Source organism: Nuphar pumila, chromosome 16 (assembly GCF_984573655.1).
Source record: "Nuphar pumila chromosome 16, dmNupPumi1.hap1.1, whole genome shotgun sequence".
Taxonomy (NCBI): Eukaryota; Viridiplantae; Streptophyta; class Magnoliopsida; order Nymphaeales; family Nymphaeaceae; genus Nuphar; species Nuphar pumila.
In genome coordinates, this window is record NC_143264.1 from 17,874,936 (window position 1) to 17,895,237 (window position 20,302).

Sequence of the window (20,302 nt, forward strand, 5' to 3'; positions counted from 1 at the left end):
AAAAGATGCCCCAGTATAACAAGGGAAGAAAATATTAGACAAAAGAATGATCATTGTTATTGAAGGAAGCTCTTTAAAGAATACAAAAGATAGAATAGGAATTTTAGGTATAAATTTTTTTTTAAATGTACGTCATTGATAGGATTCGGTAACTCCACCCCATCTGCATTGATAAGATGATATGAATTGCGGGGTAATGCTTCTTTAACTATGTAAGGGCCTTCCCAATTGGGCGACCATTTGTCGCGCGAGTGGTGCTTGAGATGAGCTATTGACCTAAGGACCAGATCATTAACTCAGAATTTTTTTTCAATGACAGACTTGACATACTGCCTGACTATCCTCTAACGATAAGCTTGAGCATGTTCCACTACTTTGAACCTTCTTTCGTTGAGTAGATCAAGTTGTACCAACCTTTGTTGATACTGATCCAATGTTAATTTCAAGAATGATGCAAATTTGAGAGCAGGATTTTGAACATAAAGTGATAATACCACCTCAGTTTCATAAACAAGTTCTAAATGAGTAGCATTGGTCGGAGTTTGAATGATAGTTTGATACGCCCAAAGTGCATCATGGATTTTCTCGTGCCAATCACAACATGTTTTAATGGTTCTTTCCAGAATACGGATCAAGATTTTATTAGTGGCTTTCGCCTGACCATTCCCTTGAAGATAATAAGAAACTTAAAAATGGTGATGAATCCTGAATGTCAAACAAAAGGTCTTCATCCTTTCATTCTTGAAGCGACTTCCATTGTCAGAGACAATATTATGTGGTATGCCAAAATGACAAAGAATATTCTTACGAATAAAAGAAACCACATGTCGGCCCTCCATTGTCCACAGTGTAACAACTTCAACCCATTTTGTAAAATATTCTGTGGCAGCAAGAAAATATTTGTGACCATTGAAAGCAGAAAGAGTAATTGGGCCCACCACATCGAAGGCCCACATAGAGAATGGCCATGGAGATACGACATATTGCAAATAAGTGGCTGGTGCATGCATTTGGCATTTGACTCAGCTCTTCATAAAATGGTAACAGTCTTCTTGCATGGTTTTTCAATAATACCCTGCTCGAATGATCTGCTTGATGAGGGTTTGGTAACCAACGTGGCCACCATAAATGCCTTTGTGTGCTTCTTGAATGACTTTCCTGGCTTCATCTTCATCCAAGCATCTAGAATACTCGGCACTGAACCCACGGCGATAAAGGACATTGGCAAGAATAAAGTATCAGGCAGACATGCGCTGAATCACTCGTTGCTCCCTTTTTTGTAGTTATGGTGGAAACTCACCAATTTCAATATAATGCTAAAAAACTTGATACCAAAGCTTCTTCTCTTACTCTGCCTGGTTTATTTGCATGCCAGGGATGAAGGCAGGTTGATTCAGTCTACCTATTTTAAAAGATCAACAAGATTCTCTATCTTTAAAAGACATAATAGAGCCTAAACTAGCTAGGCCATCAGCTATTTGATTAAAATCTCTCTTGATGTGATAAAGCTAGAATTTCTCAAAGCTATTGACGAGAGCTAAAATGATCTTTTGGTAAGGAATTAGCTTTTGATCTTTCACTTGCCATTTAGATTTTACCTAATTGATGACAAGCAGCGAGTCACCAAAGGCATGTACTCTTTTGACATTGAAATTTTGCAGAACCTTCAGACCTTGTATTAGAGCTTCATACTTGGCCATATTGTGAGTACACTGAAAATCAAGTTTGAGGGAAGAAGGGATCATCTCCTTCTCAGGTGTGATTAATAATATCTCGATCCCTATGTCGGTCATATTTTTAGAGCCGTCGAAAAATATATTCCAAATTGAAGATTGTTGGACATTATGGATGCGCTCATCAGGGAAATCATCTTCTACTCTTACATCTTTGGCCAGGGAAAAATCTGCCAGTTGATCTGCAATTGCTTGGCCTTTGATCGACTTTTGAGAGACATACTCTAAGTCATATTGCATTAAAAGAATTTGTCATTTGGCAATTCGACCGCTGAGAAATGGTTGTTCAATGACATATTTGAGAAAATTAAGCTTTGATAAAACCTTGATTTCGGATGCTAGCAAGTAATGTCTCAATTTTTGACATCCATACCAGAGCTAGACATGTCTTCTCTATCTGAGAATATCTATTTTCATAGTCAACAATAATTTTTACTCACATAGTAGATGGCATGCTCTATTCGATTGCCCTCCTCGTATTATGCTAAGAATCCACCACAAACAGTTTGATTGATAAAAATATATAACAATAGCGGCTTTTTCAATTTTGGCGGATTCAGAACAAAAGGATTAAGGAGGTATTGCTTGATACACTCAAATGACTGCTGACACTCTGACCCCATTCAAATTTTACTTCTTTTCTCAACAAATGATTGAAAGGTTCGCATCGTATTGCTAAGATGGAGATGAACCGATGAATGGACTGAATACGTCCTTGGAGGCTGCACAATTCTTTAAGATTGGTTGGAGGTGGTATCAATGATGGCTTTCGCTTTGGCAGAATCCACCTCTATTCCTTTTTTTATAACCATAAAATCGAGCAGTTTGCCTGACTCTACCCCAAAAACACATTTTTGAGGATTGAGCCTTAACTTATAGAGGATTAGTCGCTCGAAGACTTGACCAAGAGCATTGATATGGTCTTCTTTTTCTTTGGATTTAATCAAGATATCATCAACATAAGCATCCATGATCTTATGCATTTGGTCATAAAAAATGATTGTCATTGCCCTTTGATACATTGCCCCAGCATTCTTAAGTCCAAACGGCATCACTGTGTAACAAAAGGTTCCACAGGGCGTAGTAAAAGCAGATTTTTATTGATCGCGAGTAGCTAGCTTGATCTGATTATATCCAGAATATCCATCCATAAAAGAAAACATGACATGACCTGCTGTGCTATCGATCAAAAGATCAATATTGAGGAGTGAATAATCATCCTTTTGAGTAGCCGTATTAAAGTCACTGAAATCAATGTAGATTCAAACTTTGTCATTTATCTTGGGAACTGCAACAATATTTGTAAGCTAATCAGGGTAATCGGTGGTTTGGATGAATTCGGTCTTTAGCAAATTCTCAAGTCCTTCTTTAACTTGTGACTCAAATCAAGGATCTAACTTCTTAACTTTTGTTTGACTGGCTTAAAATTTGGCTTCAAAATCATACGATGTTCAACCAATTTGGGGTCCAAACCTGGCATATCTTCATAAATTCAGGGGAAAACCTCTTGATGTTCTTTGAGGAAATGGATAAGCCTTTCCTTCTCATATATGCTTAGGCTAGCGTCGATTTTGAAGATCTTAGGATTATCTTCTAAACCAATATTGACATCTTCTGTTGGATCCTTGACCAAAGAGGACGATTCGTCTTGCCCTTGAATCTGAGTAAACTCTGACAACTCATGGATAGATGAGTCAAACTCTACAGGCTCTTCTGACTGCTATGCTGTTTTGTTGACTTCTATCTTTGCCTTTACCCGGTGGATTCTTGCCAACCTTGAAACAACAGAAATATTTTGAGAAAGATTAGGATTGATGATGAGCTTCCTTATCGATTTGGGAGGCATTCTGAAAGGCCTTGAAAGTAAAAGATAGAATTTAGGAAAGAATACAAATCACAGAAGCCATGAAGAACAATAATAAACCACATAAAGATAAAGGAGATGAACACCCAAAATATAGAGAATAATGGTACTTTATTGATAAATAAGAATGAGTGTTCACAAATGATTGACGACTTGAAATGACAAACTGAGGAAAAAGAAATTGGGACCACATTGTCCCTACAAAGTGTTAGAAATGGTATCCCACCTTCAAACACAAGCGGAAGAGAGTAGAGAGGGAAAGAGATGTCGGTGGCTGCAGAAAACCCAAAATTGGGGTCTACGGTTTTCTTCATTAGATATATACACATACACTTTAATTAGGGTACATAAACACCCTTTACACAAAGTATGGAATTTACAATATACCATTAATGAGCATGTGTTTAAATATAACTAAAACAGATTGGGTCTAGATCTTGAGATCCAGACCCAGTCGTGACATCTTTTTACCCTCCCTCAAGTTGTACATGGTTTTGAACCATGACCAACTTGCCTTTTAACATCCAAAATTTGTCCTTGATAAGTCCTTTTATAAACAAGTCAGCAACTTGATCAACAATCTGAACGTATTCTAGTTCAATTCCCTTCGCTTTGATCTTTTGTCTTACAAAATGTTGATCAATTTCAATATGCTTGGCATGACTGTGGTAGATGAGATTGAATGACATGTTGATAGCAATTTGATTGCCACACAAGAGAATGCTTTTAGAAATTGATTCTCTTACTTCTGCCAACAAGTGTCTGATCCATGTCACTTCAGCTGTAGCAGCTGCCATTGATTTGTATTCAGCTTCTGTGCTTGATCTGGCTATGGCCTTTTATTTTTTACTGCTCCAAGAGACAAGATTTAGGCCAATGAAAACACAATATCCTGAGACTGATCTACGCTCATCTGGATCTCCTGCCCAATCTGCATCTGTATAAGTAAGAAGTTCATGCATGTGATGGTCATGCATACTCTTTTTGTACAAAAGACCATTGTCAATAGTTCCCTTCAAATATCGAAGAATACGTTTAACAACTTCCATATGTCCAATATATGGTTCATGCATGAACTGAGATACCTAATTGACCGAATAGACAATGTCAGGTCGAGTGAAGGTAAGATACTAAAGCATTCCAACTACACTGTGATATCCTGTAGGGTTCTCATACAAATCTTCATCTTGGGAACTTAGTTTCTGATGAAGTACACTGGGTGTGCTTAGGGGCTTGCAATCTGTCATACATGCCTTGCTAAGAATATCAACAATATACTTATGTTGAGTAAGTTTCATACCTTCAGGAGTCCTATCAACTTCCACTCCAAGAAAGTATCGCAGTTTACCAAGATCTTTTATCTTAAATCTATGGTTCAAAAGTTCTTTGACTTGTTCAATATGTTCATTAGATTTACCTATAATGATAATGTCATCAACATATATCAATAACAGGGTAACTATATCTTTGCATTTGAATATGAAAAGGGAATGGTCAAGAAGAGACCGACTAAAACCATATTTTTCTACTTCAAGAGAGAAACTATCAAACCAAGATCGAGATGCTTGTTTCAAACAATATATAACTCTCTTTAATTTGTACACGTATTCTTTGGAGTTCCCTTCGGCATACCCAGTGGGTTGCTCCATGTATACTTCTTCCTTCAGAGTTCCATGGAGAAAAGCATTTTTTACATCCAGCTGACTGAGAGTCCATTGGTGCTCAATAGCCAATGACAATATGATGTGGATAGTGCCCATTTTCACGACTGGACTGAAGGTCTCATCATAGTCTTGTCATGGCTTCTGTGTGAAGCCTTTGGCAACCAATCGAGCCTTGTATCGTTTGATAGTACCATCTGGCTTATACTTTATCTTATACACCCAATTTGAACCAACCAGATTTCGATTGTGTGGTCTGGAAACTATATCCCAAGTGCCACACTCATGAAGAGACTCCATTTCTTCGTTTATAGCTTCAATCTATCTTTTAGAATTTACTGCTTGATAAAACATGGTGGGTTGATCTTCTTTGCCCAAGGCGGTTAAGAAAAGTTGAAAATCCATTTTGAAGTTCTCATAACTAACCCACCTATCAATAGGATGTCGAGGCCAGGTAGACCTTCTGTGTACAGGTGATTGAATGGAAACAGAAGGAAAATTCAACTCCTGATTAGAGCTGGGGAAGATCTCCTTCTCACGTCGAGAGTAAACAATGTCTTTATATCTTTTGGGAGCCAATGATGATTCAGAGATCACACTTTCCTGAGTTCTTTGCACAACAGTAGACATGTTTCCCTCACTTCTTTGATTACAGTCTGTAGAGAAAATATTGTCAATACTAGAAAAGAGATCTGAGTTCAACCAAGGGTGATAAGTTTCAATTTCAGGTGGAGTGTCAATATTATGACCAAAATTTGATTCATCAAACACAACATTTTTGGATATCTTGATGTGTTTGCTCACGGGATCATAGCATCTATATCCTTTATAATCATCAACATATCCCACAAATCTGCATTGTAAGGCTTTATCCTGAAACTTGTGTCACATTGAACTATCAACATGAACATAACATACACACCCAGATACACACAAAACGTGATAATTTGGATGCACACCATGCGAAGAAAAATGGGGTGATTTGTTTTCCAAGATATTCATGGGCAATCGATTTATGACATAAACTGTTGTATGAAAGGCTTCTGTCCACAAGGTAACTGGAAGATTACTATCATGCATCATGCTCATTGCACTTTCGATAATATGGCAATGCTTTCGTTCAGCAATCCCATTCTATTGAAGTGTATGAGGGCAAAACACCTGCCTACTTATTCCATTTGTCTAGAGGAAATTAATAAAGTCATTTGAAGAGAACTCACCTCCTCCATCACATTGGAAACAAGTAATATTCTCAGAGAATTTATTTTGAACAAAGGTATGAAAATTCTGAAACAATTTGAAGGTTTCATATTTACTTTTCATAAAGAAGATCCATGTATATCGAGAATAGCTATCAACAAAAATGGGATAATATCTAGTGCCAGACATAGAAAGAACTAGAGCGGGACCCCAAACATCAGAACATATAATTTCAAATGGTCTTAAAGCTCTTTTATTAATGGAATGAAATGGAAGAACATGAGTCTTACACTGAAGACAACTAGAATATTTTTTACTATCGACACTTAAATTCAGACTTGACTTGGGAATAAGACTTTTTGAAACAAGCTTATCAATAACATGACTACTATAATGACCCATACAACCATGCCAAAGATTTGGCTCAATATATTCAGAAATATTAAGAACACTCTCAGAAGAAGCTAAAGATGATGATGTGAGCTTCAAGATGGAATCAACAGGTTGAACACGAGAGGAAGGGTTCTCTTGGAACACGTACATATTCCCTTACCATTTTCCTTCAGCGAACGTTTCTCTCGTGTGAAGGTCCTTAACATGAACAGAAAAAAGGAGTAAATTTGACTGAAGCATTAATGTCATTGACAAGTTTAGAGACTGAGCATGAATGCCATTTGAAAGAGCAAGAGAAGAGTTGGACATAGGAATTACAGAATTTCCAATGTGCGAAATATGGTGATGAGACCCATTTCCAGTGACAATACTATTTTTACCAACATAAGGAGCAAGATTTAGGAGCTTAGCAGCATCACTAGTAACATGGGTGGCTGCACCAGAATCAACATACCAAGTACCTTGATCATTATGTTTAATGTTCAATTCAGCCAAGGCAGATAACAACAACTCCTTGAGTTCCCAAGTATTCTTCAATGTATTTGTTCTCTTTCTTGTCTCTAATTGTTTTGCTTGATTTTGCAGGTTATACCAGCAATTTGCTTTGATGTGCCCCCTTTTGTTGCAGAGAAAGTAGGTAGGTATCATCCTTGCAGATTAGGAGGCATACTGGGAGTAGGTAAAATTCCATGGGCTCCTTGTCCATTCTTCTCTTGACCTCCCCTTTCCCGAGATTCATATCTGTCACGTCCTCGACCATAAGTAACACCTGTGGCAAGGACCTCATGTGCTTCAATGAGGTTGTGAATACCTTCGGAGAATCTCTTCAAAGACATCTCATACTGTAAGCGCTTAGCACGAAGGTCTTCAAAAGTAGGTAAGTCTGGCCAACACAGCAAAGAAGTAACCATCATGTGATAATCGGGTCCCAGCTCGCTCAAAGTCTGTCAAACTATATCTTTGTCACTGACCGCGCAACCCACGATGGCCAATTGATTTGTGATAGCCTTCATTTTGTTTAAGTACTCCATGACTGTCATGGAGTCCTTCCTCAGCATTTGAAACTCTTTCTTTAAAAATAAAATTCTAGCCTAAAAAATTTGAGAATATGTCTGAACAAGATGATGCCATAACTATATAGCTGAGCAGTCATCTGGGATTGCCACAAGCACCTCTTGTGATAGAGTGGAAGTGATGTAGGCAACCAAAGCCTGATCTCGCTTCATCCAGGATACATACTCTAGATTTCTAACAAATGTAATTGAAGTTTCACCCTCCCCATTCTTGCCTTCTTGTGATAAGAACTTTGGAGGGACAGGAACAGAGCCATTCAGATGTCCAGAAAGATCCTGACTCCTTAGAAATGGGATGATTTGTCTCTTTTGGGTTAAAAAGTTGGAATTGTTCAGTTTCTCAGACACAAACTAACTAAGAAAGTTGGAAGATAGGCCATATTGCGAAGAAGAAAATGAATCCATAGTCAATGGGTGAAAAACAAGGAGGATTAAGAGACCGGAAAGAGAAATCACTTTTAGAGCAAACAAAGTAAACTTAGAACTCGGTTGTATATTTTTTTTTAACTTGCAGACCCGAGTCAGAAAACAAAATATGCAGTAAGAAAGAAAAGAAACTGCTCTAAAAGAAATATGGATCAATCAGTAAGAAGGCACGTTAATATGAAAATAACGTGTTTTTGTTAATGTATTTTCTTTCTAAAAGGGAAAATTCCAAAGTTGAGTGGTAGATACAGTGATATTAATCAATCAAGGAAGTACAGTGAACGTCTTCAGGTTAGATTCAATTCTGACGTCAATATGAGGAAAGATACGGAACAAGTTTGACGTGATTTCAAACTTTGAAATCACGCAAACATGAATTCTGATTTGTGGGGGTTAGAAAAGATTATTTATGAGTAAAATCAGAAAAGAATATGTTGTATGAAGAAAGGAATAGAGAAAGAGGAAACAAATAGGATAAGAAGAAGTCATTGGATTGTGAAGAAAAAAAGAGACGATGGGAACCGAGAGAAAAATACCTTAGAGAATAGCAAGGAGGCTGGACACACTCTTCAAGGGATCTGATGCTCTGATACCATGTTAGAAATGGTATCCCACCTTCAAACACAAAAAGAAGAGAAGTAGAGAGGGGGAGAGATGTTGGTGGCTACAGAAAACCTAAAATTGGGGTCTGCGGTTTTCTTCATTAGATATATACACGTACACTTTAATTAGGGTACAGAAACACCCTTTACACAAAGTATGGAATTTACAACATGCCATTAATGAGCATGTATTTAAATACAACTAAAACATATTGGGTCGGGATCCTGAGATCCAGACCTAGTCGAGACATCTTTTCACAAAGAAACAAAAGAAAATGAGAAAACATTGGCTTTGTCGCCCCTAATTTGCTTCTTTGAAAATGGTCCTTTTGTGAGACTCTCTACCTGTGAATCCCAATCCTGCTTTCACTGGATGATGAACAGAGATGATGGGTTCTAGCCTACCATCTTTGTTCTTTCTCAGGCCTCTGAAAGGCTGATAGCCATGCTTCAACAAGAGATTGAACCTTTCTTGACTTTAGAAAATTAAAGGAATAAAGGGTGATCTTTGAAGGTGTTATAGTCAATGCGCCCTCTAAGGTTGAAAAAGTGTGGACCTTGCCACTGAACCATCGTTGTAGTATTTTCTACTAACTCTTCCAACTTTAGCATTTCTAGACTTTCATCGAGATTAATTTCATCACCTTCCCTGATGCTAGGGATATCAGCCGTGAAAGTTGGGTGGAGAATCATTGGTTGTGGCAATCTTTCTTCAGGATCCTCGCCTAAGACAATAATGATCATACCTCCTTTTGACCACTTGATGCATTGGTGAAGAGTAGACGGTACTGCATTGGTGTTATGAATCCATGTTTGTCCCAATAGAAGGTGGTACGTTGGTGGCACATTGACGATGTGGAAGAGGACTGTATGGACAGAATAATTGATAAAAATTTTCAGAAAAATCTTTCCTTTTGATGTCTGCCCATGATTGTCAAAACCATAAATAGTGATCGGATCCAACATATATTCTTCTTCTTTTATGCTCAAAGCCTTTGCAGTCATTTCGGGGCAAATATTGAGGCTACTGCCTCCATCGACCAATACATGAGGGATTGTCATTCTTCTTGTCCTCATCACAATATACATGGCATTGTTATGAAAAGCATGAGGATTCGGTAGATCATCATCGAAAAAGGTTATAGATGCATTGGTCATTGCCTGATTTACAATATGCGTCATGTCTTCTAGAGTTGTGTCTGGTTTTACTTTGATTTTTCTCAGCAAATCGTCCAGAACTTCTTGATGCTTTGCAAAACTATGAGCCAATTCGAGGATAGATACATTAGAGAGTACATCAATTGGCTTTTGAAGGGCGTTGGTACACTCCTCTGCCGCTTCAGAAGTTTCTACCTTCTTTTGCCAGACTATCTTGGTGAATTTCTTTGAGAATCCTAGAATCTTCATGGCGACTTCAACTGATGCTTTGGCAGGCTCAACTGATGAACTTATCTTGCCTAATGCTGAGATAATGTCGATCTTTTTGTGAGAAAATTGGGCTTGATGAAGGACCATAACTTGATGTTGAATAGTGATATCTTCATCGAAACATGGTCTAATGTGATCCTGTGGCTAAAAGAATTGCGTTGTAGTGACTACCACTGAATGCTCGGGGAAAGGGTTAATGAAGACACCTAGTTGACTCTCTTCCTCATCTTCCATAAGAAGATTTTTATCAATGCAATCTTGGACAATGTTCTTAAAAATGAAGCAGTTCTCTGTTGTATCGTGTCCTATTATCCGGTGGAACTTACAAAATCGATCCTTCTTTTTCCCATGATAACAGAAGGATCAACAATCTTTGGAAGTCTAATCATGTCTTTAGACAATATGTATTCAAAAACCTTTTCGAGAGGCTGATCCAAAGGAGTATATTTTCAGTCATAACCCCACCCATCACGCTTTTGTCTTTCTTGAGTATTTGTTTTCTGTTGAGGATTGTAGTGGGTAGGCTTATTGTTTTGTTGAAAAGAGTTGCCCCTATTGCCTTCATTGTTGCTTTTTTCGGGATTAGAACCTCCCAAATTGTTGTTGTTATAATTTTTACCATCTTTTTTGTTGCCACTGTTATTGCCCCATGTGGTATTCACTGAGAAGGTGAGATGCACCTTTTTCTTGGTGTCTTGACTATTCTTGGAGAGCATGATGACCTCATACACACTGTTTTCCATCCCCATTTTGAGTCATTTTGCTTGCTCTGTTAGTTCGATAAAAGACCTTGATGAGGAAGTAGAAATAAGGCTCCTCAAAGATTGAGCAAAATTGTTCAGAATGATAGATAATGCACGCTCCTCTAAGATTGGGTTTCTCATTTTGTTGCAAGTGGATCTCCACCTACGGATAAAGTCTCTGGCTTTCACATTTTCTTTCTGCTTGAGGTTGCATAGGTGGTTTAATGTTGGTAAGGCTTTAGTATTGAAAAGAAATCTCTCGATAAACAAGTTAACAACTTTATCGAATTCTCGTAGTTCAATTGGGTTGATATACTCCGCATACCATTTAACCACAATACCTTCCAAGCTACGGGGAAAACATCTGAAAAAGGCCATGTTGTTCTTTCTAAATCGGTTCCACTCCGTAAAGAACATGGCCAAATGAGCCTTGGGATCACCATTTTCGTTGAATTTTATGAATTTATGGGGAAGATCTTCTAGGCTATCATCCCCTTCAAGGCCATCATAGAAATCCTCACTAGTATAAACCCTTTTGCCCTTGTCTTGGGCTTGCAGATCCTTGACCATACGAGTCATTTCTTTGAGTTGCAATTGGATCGGGTCATCAGCCATTGGGGTCTGAATTTTCAACTGGTTAACAAATTCAGGCTCTTGAATAATCTTTTTAAATAGGTTTTGCTCTTCTTCAGAGACCTCTTCCGTTGAATCTGCCCCTTCTGAAGAGCTATCATGCTAGATTTTCTTCTTGGCTATCTTGATATGCTTCTTCACCGGTTTGCCCTTGACTTTCTTCTTGGAGGGCACTTTCTCTGAGCTAGCCTTAGCTTGCTCTAACAATATTTTGGTCATCATCTTCTAAAATAAGGTATACATGGCGAGATCGATGTCATCGACGCCTTGCTAACATTGTCCTTTGACCAAACTTGGGAAACACATCTTTTCTTTGCTGTTGTAGTCAAGGTACTGAGGGGGTGCAGTTTTCTTTCCTGACCTTGTCTGAACCATATGACAATGCCAAAGCTCTCTGTAGAATAAAAGGGGGTGGTTAGACCGATAGAAACTTTTGGAAAGAAATTTCGACCAGGAAGGACCAAAGTGAGAACCAGGTCGATAATTTAAAAAGAAATATCCCATTACCAAGGATTGGGTCATCACAAGAATTGTGATAATTGCGTTATTACTCACATAAAAGAAGTAAATAACTAAGATACGCCTTGTTACCCAGGTGGGGTTGTCAACCATGGAATGAATTGAAGATGTCGAAAGAAAATAATTTTATTAATGAGATAATGGACAGAAAGAGGGTGGATAGACAATTTTCCACCAATCCAGATAGTCGGAGGACACTTTAGGCTCCAAAAAAATAAAAAGAATAACGAAGGAGCCCCAACTATATTTGGTAGAATTGTATGCTTCGGACCACTGAGCAGACTGCAGATCAAACTCTGGCACAATGCCTGATAATAGTCGGGTATCAACACTTTTTTACATCTACGAGAACTGTCTGACACATCTCTCTGGTTGATTGTAGACACAAAAGAACGGTCTGAGTAGTCTATAGCGCTTGCCACGCGCGTAGGTGTAGCGAGGAGGTGACTCTTGTTGGTCGAAGTAGTCTTAAATGATTTCCTCTTCATAAAGGTTCTCAATCAAGGCTCAATACTAAAGAGTAGGATCTAGCTCTTTGCCATTGAACCTGAAGGAACTGGCTCTTGTTGGCACATGCTGGAGAAACCACGACTGCAAAGCGTATGTGCACCCTTCCACTAAGACTATATCTCTGAGTGTGAAGCGGGTCAAACCACGATACAAGAAGGCTAGGGCGGCCATGGGGATAGATAGGCAGTTGGTCTGCTGACTTCCTCACCTTCACAAGAGTTGAACTGTTCTTATGTCCACGTAGTTTTGTCCATCCCGGAAGAAGGTCAATCCTACAATGCACAGGATTCTATCATGTTGTATTCTTTCTCGAGCTGCTCTAGACAGAGTGTCAATTTCTTCATATATTCTATACTGACGGTAGAGCTCAAATAAATCAACGTATTGGTTTCCATATGCTTTGATCAATGGCCAAGATATGCGTCATGTCATCCGAGCCAGAGCATCTCGGGGATCAAGTCCTTTGACATTGATAAAAAACTTTGCTCTAGAGGATCATCTGGCTGAATAGTTAGCTCGGGTTGACCCATGATATCCAAAAATTCGTCCAAGAGTAGTGTCATATCTCATTATAGAAACCAAAAGCTGCAGGTGCATGGATTCCACCGTTTTGCAAGGGCTTGAATAAGATTGTTGTTGATGATTTGTCTGTCCACTGTTGGTGTCAGTTCCAATCCACAATCATTTAGATGGTCTGGGAACATATGATTAAAGTTGGTGAGCCAAGAATAGTACCATCAGGGAAGAAAAGGATTGGTGTTCAAGATCTGATGTTCAGGAAGACCTCGCCTCATCTCGTATGAGATATGACCCTCAGAAAAGACAATATCAATGTAGTTGGATGCCATTGGGATAAACTGGAAAATAATGAGGATTAGAATTTTGACAGAATTTGAGGAAGACACATGATTTTTGAAGAAAAATAGCAGGCAAGATTGGATTGGTTTGAAGAATTCGAGATCCAGAATAGGGAGGAAAAAAAACACATGCCTGGAGTTTTCTTGAAAATAGAGGAAAATTTTTGAAAGACTTCCAGGGTTTTAGAAAATTATTATGAAAATATGAGAAAATATAGAAAACAAGGATTGCATAATCACACTGACATCACAACCGAGCTGCACAAACAAAAGATGCGCATACAACACTCCCTAAAAACTGACTCTATCATGCAATCATTTTAAAAGGCTCATAAGACCCTAACCTGACTCTAAGGTTCAGATCATTTGTGTCCAATATGCTATATCAATATACTCGAGCCGAAGCTCAATGTATGTGGCATAAAAATATATCTTCGGTTCTAAGGTTATAGTTTTCCTACATCCTTAAGCATCTGCTGATGTACTTAGGACTATGGCTCTCGATACATGGCAGGGGGTTATTAGCCCAAATAAGTGACTCAATTGTGAGGCTTTGTCCCGAACTATGGTTCAGGAAGAAAGCTCAGCAACGTGGTGGCCGTGACAACATAGGTAGGGGATGTTTTGTAAATATGATCAACATGCAATAAATCATATGACTCTAAACCTAAAGAGATAAAATTTTGAAAAGCATAAGAAGCATACACTTGCATACAAGGTTTGCATTCAACACCTAGATTGAGGAGGGTTCTATTTGACCTAAGTTTAAGTGAACATGAATAAATTTTCTCAATCAGTCCTACCAAACCATGCCTAAGTCTACATGCATCCTAAACCGACTAAAATTCTACAATAATAAAGGACAAAATGGCAAAATGAATTCATAGGTGATGCCACCTAGGTGGGTCCCTTCCAGAGTGAAATTGGATCTGAGATCCATTTTTAAAATTTGAGTTTGATAAAGATCTGAATCAAAATCTGAACTGGATCCATATCTGATACATTGAAAAAAATATTTTTCTAAAAGGCATTTCAAAGCATCAAATGTAAATCACTGGGTTTGGATATAAGATATAAAAATAGTTTTTTGAATCCCAGGTTTGAAATTAGCAAAAATTTGAATTCGGATCTGGAACCGAAGTTTTAAAATGATAAATAGATCTGGATCTTGAACCATGAGTCTGACCCATGTTCAAAATGATGAAAGATCCTGGACAAAATTGGAAAATGAATTTTGAATCTTGATAATACAGATTAAATGGCTCTCGGATCAAAGATGGATTTAACAAGTGGATCTTGGGTCAGGAGTAAAGTAAAAATCGATCTTGGATCAAAGAACGGACATGAGATAGTAAAGTGAATGGATTCTGGATATCTGATGAGATAATCTAGGTTTAGAAAGCAAATTGGATCTTGGATATAAGTAGTAGAATGAATTGAATAAAAGATCCAAGTTTGGAATATAAATTGGATATTGGATATCGGATTTGATCCAAATATGAATTGGATATGATCCAAATATGAATTGGATCGCAAATATAGCTAAAACTTTAGAAAAGGAATTGATCCGAGCCCAGATTTGCAATTGTGTCAGCTTGGGAAATGATAAAATCAATATTCTGCCTAAAAATGATCAGAAAATGATTGTTCGCCCTATAGGGTGAAGAGTGACAATGAAAAATGAGGTTTGAACTGGTTTAAACTGAATTGAACTGGGTTCTTGGGTTTCTAAACTGAGATGAACTAAAAAGACACTGACTTGACTAAACTCCTAGATCAGATGATCGAGAAATGACATCATTCTCAAAGAAATGATGAGAATTCATTGTGGAGTGAAATGAGTATCGAGAATGTGCTAGGGTTTGAGCTGAAATGAAGGTCAGTTATACTTATATGAACTAAATCTGGAGCTTAAACACTAGCTAGGCTGACTGGGGTTAGCTCAATTTTAGCTGAAATAAGCTTAAATAGATTCCAACAATGAGGGAAATAACTTTGAACTGGCATTGAACCACTTGAACTTCTGATGAGCTTAAGTTAGACACAAAAGAATACGATCTACTGGAATTGACTGACTCTGGAATAATTGGCTTGAATTCGAGCTAGGAATGAACTCATTTCATGTGAAATAAACCAATTTAGCTAGAATAATCAGAAATGAATAGGATCTACTCATCATGAGCTCAAGGGAGCTAGAAATGACTGACATTCTAACCTTTATGAACTTAAAATGAGCTTGATTAGGTCTGACTGATAAAGATCTAAGGTGACCTAGGGGGAAAATGATAATTTTTGCGGACAGAATGGGGTGAAGTGACACCTATAGTGAGACAGACCTAGGGTATGACTGCTACACTGATCTATAGAGGTTGGCAACTGCAAGAAGGGGTGTCCGAAATGAACTTGGAAAATTTGAGGTGTTTACACATGTTTCACATATAAATATTTGCACAAACATTCAATTATTCCATGCATTCATATCATTCATGTAACATTTATTTCAATCATGCATATGCAAACATGTACCTGCAAAAGCACTCAATATTCTGCTATATAAAATTATGTCAAGCATGATCTCCTGAACCTCAATAAAAGAACACTTCTATTCTCATACATTCAAATCATGCTTCACATGATCTCGAAACTATATTTCAATAATTTGCACAATGCTTTGCATCAATATTACTTACCATGGGTAGTTTACCTGATTTTTATATCATTTAGATTCCTTTGAATGTATTTGGCTTACAACCACTTGAGATACTTGTATTAGCATTCTTTTGAATGCACTTTGACTTTTAGTCGCTTGCGATACTTGGCAATTAAATATCATATTAATTGTCATACCTATGTAATAATTCATACATTTGCAAGGTATAAATATTTAAACATTTAATACATGTCTAAACTGAATTAACATGTGCATCTATGCACACTCAATTGCGAACATAAACAATGCATGAGCACTTGCACAAAGTTGAATTTATGATGTGTATGTTAACATAGTTAACTGTGCACATTCGTGTCCGCTTTCATGCATATTTATGACACATCTTATACATAATTATAACCATAACTCTAATGTGTACAAAACTACTTCAAAAATGAGTTTTAAATGCACATGATCAATATTTAAAAACTATTTTTGAATCTTATTCAAAAATGCATCTAAATCTAGAATTTTCTCTTAGGCATTTTACCGAACACTTAGCATGTGGCACAATTTCCAAAGCATAAACTAAATTTTTCAGAATTTATAACATGATAAACAGAATTAATTACACTAATTAAACAACTCTAATCACGTGGTCAATTCGCTAATTTATTAGAATCCAACAAGATCATCAAATTAGGCATATCAAAAGCCTAATTCACTAACATGATACTAGGCTACACACATCAACTAACTTAACGTTAAAACATACTAGATGGCAACAAAACAACTTAAATGAGCATTCTAAAAATTTAGTTAAGAGTTCCTACCCTCGTAGATCCAGAATATAGTGTTGTGAAACCGAAAAGGCCAAGGGATTTTGCAAAAACCGCAATGAATTGCCTCTTTGGCAATTCACTGAATACTTGGTGTGCATGTGCAACACCAAGAGAAAACAACAAAAAGCGTGTTTAGTTGGGGCACTCTCTTGCTGACGGGGAGTGCTACAAGGTTGCATAAGTCACAAGTTGGTGTCAGATGATATCTCCACACACAAAACAGCTCTTAACAGAGATCATGTAGGGCAATTTCTCAAAAATCAACCCAAAAAAAACCCAAATCTGCAAGGGCTATGTTGGACGATTGTGTTGGGCGTCTTCCACAGTCTGCATGCACTTTCAGGTTCTTTAATGATTATTGCATGCTTCTCGAGGCACGATTCCCAAATAAAAATCGATTTTCTTGGGAGAAATTGATCTATAAAATAAAAAATGAAAGAAGGACAAGGTGTTGATCGCTAATGGCGGTGCCTAAGCAGAAGAAAAAACATAGATCTATTATGCACGATTCTCAATGTTGGGAATGAGGCATGAATCCCAAGAAAACAAGGGAAAAAATCAAAGAAATTAGGGAAAAGGTGAAGAAGGAAATGAGGGAAAAAGGAACTCACCTAGGCGCCAATGGTGGTCATGGGTGGCTCCAATCTCCAAAAATTTGATGGCATGAATCCTAATGTGGTCAACTAGGGTGAGAAGGAGAAGAAGATAGACTTTTCTTCTCAAAATCAAAGGAAATAGGGGAAAACTAAAGGCATCGACCTTTAAGGATTTAAAAGGCGGGAAAACAAGGAGGGGTTACCCTAGTGGTCCCACATGACCTCTCTTTGCACCCTTGTGCGCCTATTCCAAAATGGGTCCAAATCGAATTAGGTTCGGATCCATTTTACATCAAAACCCTAAATCGGGTCAAGTAGAAAATCCTATAATAAAATAATTTATAAAAATCTTATATCTAGGTGTATTATTTTGAATTTATAATTATAAATAAGTTTAAATATCTTTAAGATCCATAAAAACCCTAATTTGGGTCGACCCATTGGGTCCAAACCCATATGGACTACGGGTCCCTATGTAAATCTGTTTCTTTTACTAACTAAAATCCTATCTTTTGCTTAAAAAAATACACTATCTAATCTTTAAATAAATCATTGTTTTAACAAGTCATTAATTACTAATTATATTAGATTAAAATATCTACTTAAATTATTTTTGACCAAAATACCTTTTTAATAAAAAAAATTTCATACACTACTAAAATAGATCTTGTTAAGCTCAAAACACTTTGGAAACACTTGATAAGTTAAAGACACACTTAAAATATAGTTTTAATTATAAATTAACTATTTTAATAGTTAATTATCTAAAAAAATCTAAAAATGCCCATTATACCCTTATTGGCTAGAAATGAATAAATGAACACGTAATATGTCGATAAATAAAGTTTAAAAGCCAGAAACATATTTTTTTAACTCGATCACAAAGATGCTCACTTTATTTATTTATAATTCTAAAAAATCACAGGTTTTATATATGCTTTCATCCTTTGTTTGATTAATAATTATAGAAAATTTATGGGTATTACATGAAGTGGCATCCAAATTGGGAAGGACTCTACATTGTCAAACAAGCCTTGCATGGGAACTCAAACCGATTAATCAATTCTAATAGAGTTGAATTAATGTAATGTATTTGAAAAAGTTTTACTGTTAAATTGGGTTTGAGTTAAAAAAATGTGTTGAGAAAATGCTCCTATTGCTTGGCGAAAATATATCTTTTAAGAGATGAGACGAGAAGGAAACTGTATAAGCTCAAAAAATTGATGAAAAGGTTACCTTAAGAAAAAAAAATTGGCGATGAAGCATAGTTAACCAAATCATTGCATATTAAATAAGGGTTGCTAGAACCCTTAGTGAAAGCAAAGTGAATCAGAGCCATCATGATATCGAACTAGGCAATACCGAGTCTCCACTAGATCTGAATGGAGGGTAGCAGAAGATCGCTCAAACCAAAAGTGTTCAAAGCACCACAACTAGATGAGGAATTTGCAATCAAGGAAATTGGGGTTACCAAAGACGAAAAATTTGCTCATGCCCCCTATAAGTCGCCACCAAGTCGGTCATGCCAAGAGACAAGTGTTGCTTGTTGACATACCAACTCTTCAGCATGTGTATATATCACAAGTCCATAAGATGTTCACCGTCAAGAAAGGGCAAGAGACCCACAACACAAAAGTAAAAAGCCCTCAACATATGCTTCTTTGCATGTGAGCTAATGTTTGTGAGACTGCGAGGCTGAAATGCTGATATCAAGTCTTCAAGCATGATATAAGGATGACAATTATGCTTGTTCCAAGGAGGGGGAATTAAATCCTAGTGTGAATGCCTGAACAGAGAACATAAGATATTGGGTATGTTTATAGTGTCTTGGCTCACCATGAATCCATTCATGGGATGTGAGGTGTGGGAATTAACCAGCCCTAGAAGGCGAATCATCTCATCGAAAGTAATTCTGATCTTCCCACTGGACCTTCTTTCAATTCCCATACTCGTTCAATCAACACAAACCTCAAATTTTTTTATGGTACAATAAAATTGTAGATCATTTTCAATTGGAAGATTAGAAAGGCCAACATGCAGGAAAAAGGAGACAAAATTTGAAGAAGTTGATTATCAGGAACCAATAGATGAAAAATCTTGGTTTTATGATATCAAGATTTTTTTTGAAAAATAGAATATTTTTTGATAATTCGAATTCGAGAGATAAGAAAGCTTTGAGGAGAATTTCTCAATGATATTACCTTTTAGGTGAAATCTTATACAAAAGAGGGTATATTCGAGAACTCCTTAGATGTCTAGATAAGGAGGAGACTCAAAGAGTCTTTGAAGAATACCATGATGGGATTTCTGGTGGGCACATAGACACCCAAATGATGGTAAAAAATATCCTTAGATTTGGATACTATTGGTCAGATATGGATTCCGATTGGTACCATTATATCAAAAAGTATGAATAATGTCAAAAGCATGTTAATGCTATTCATGCACTGTCATCTTCCTTGCACTCTATCGCATTTTCATGGCCATTTTTCATATAGACGTTCAATGTCATAAGGTTTCATTCATCCACATGCATCTAATGGTCATCACTACATCTTAACAGCTATCAGAT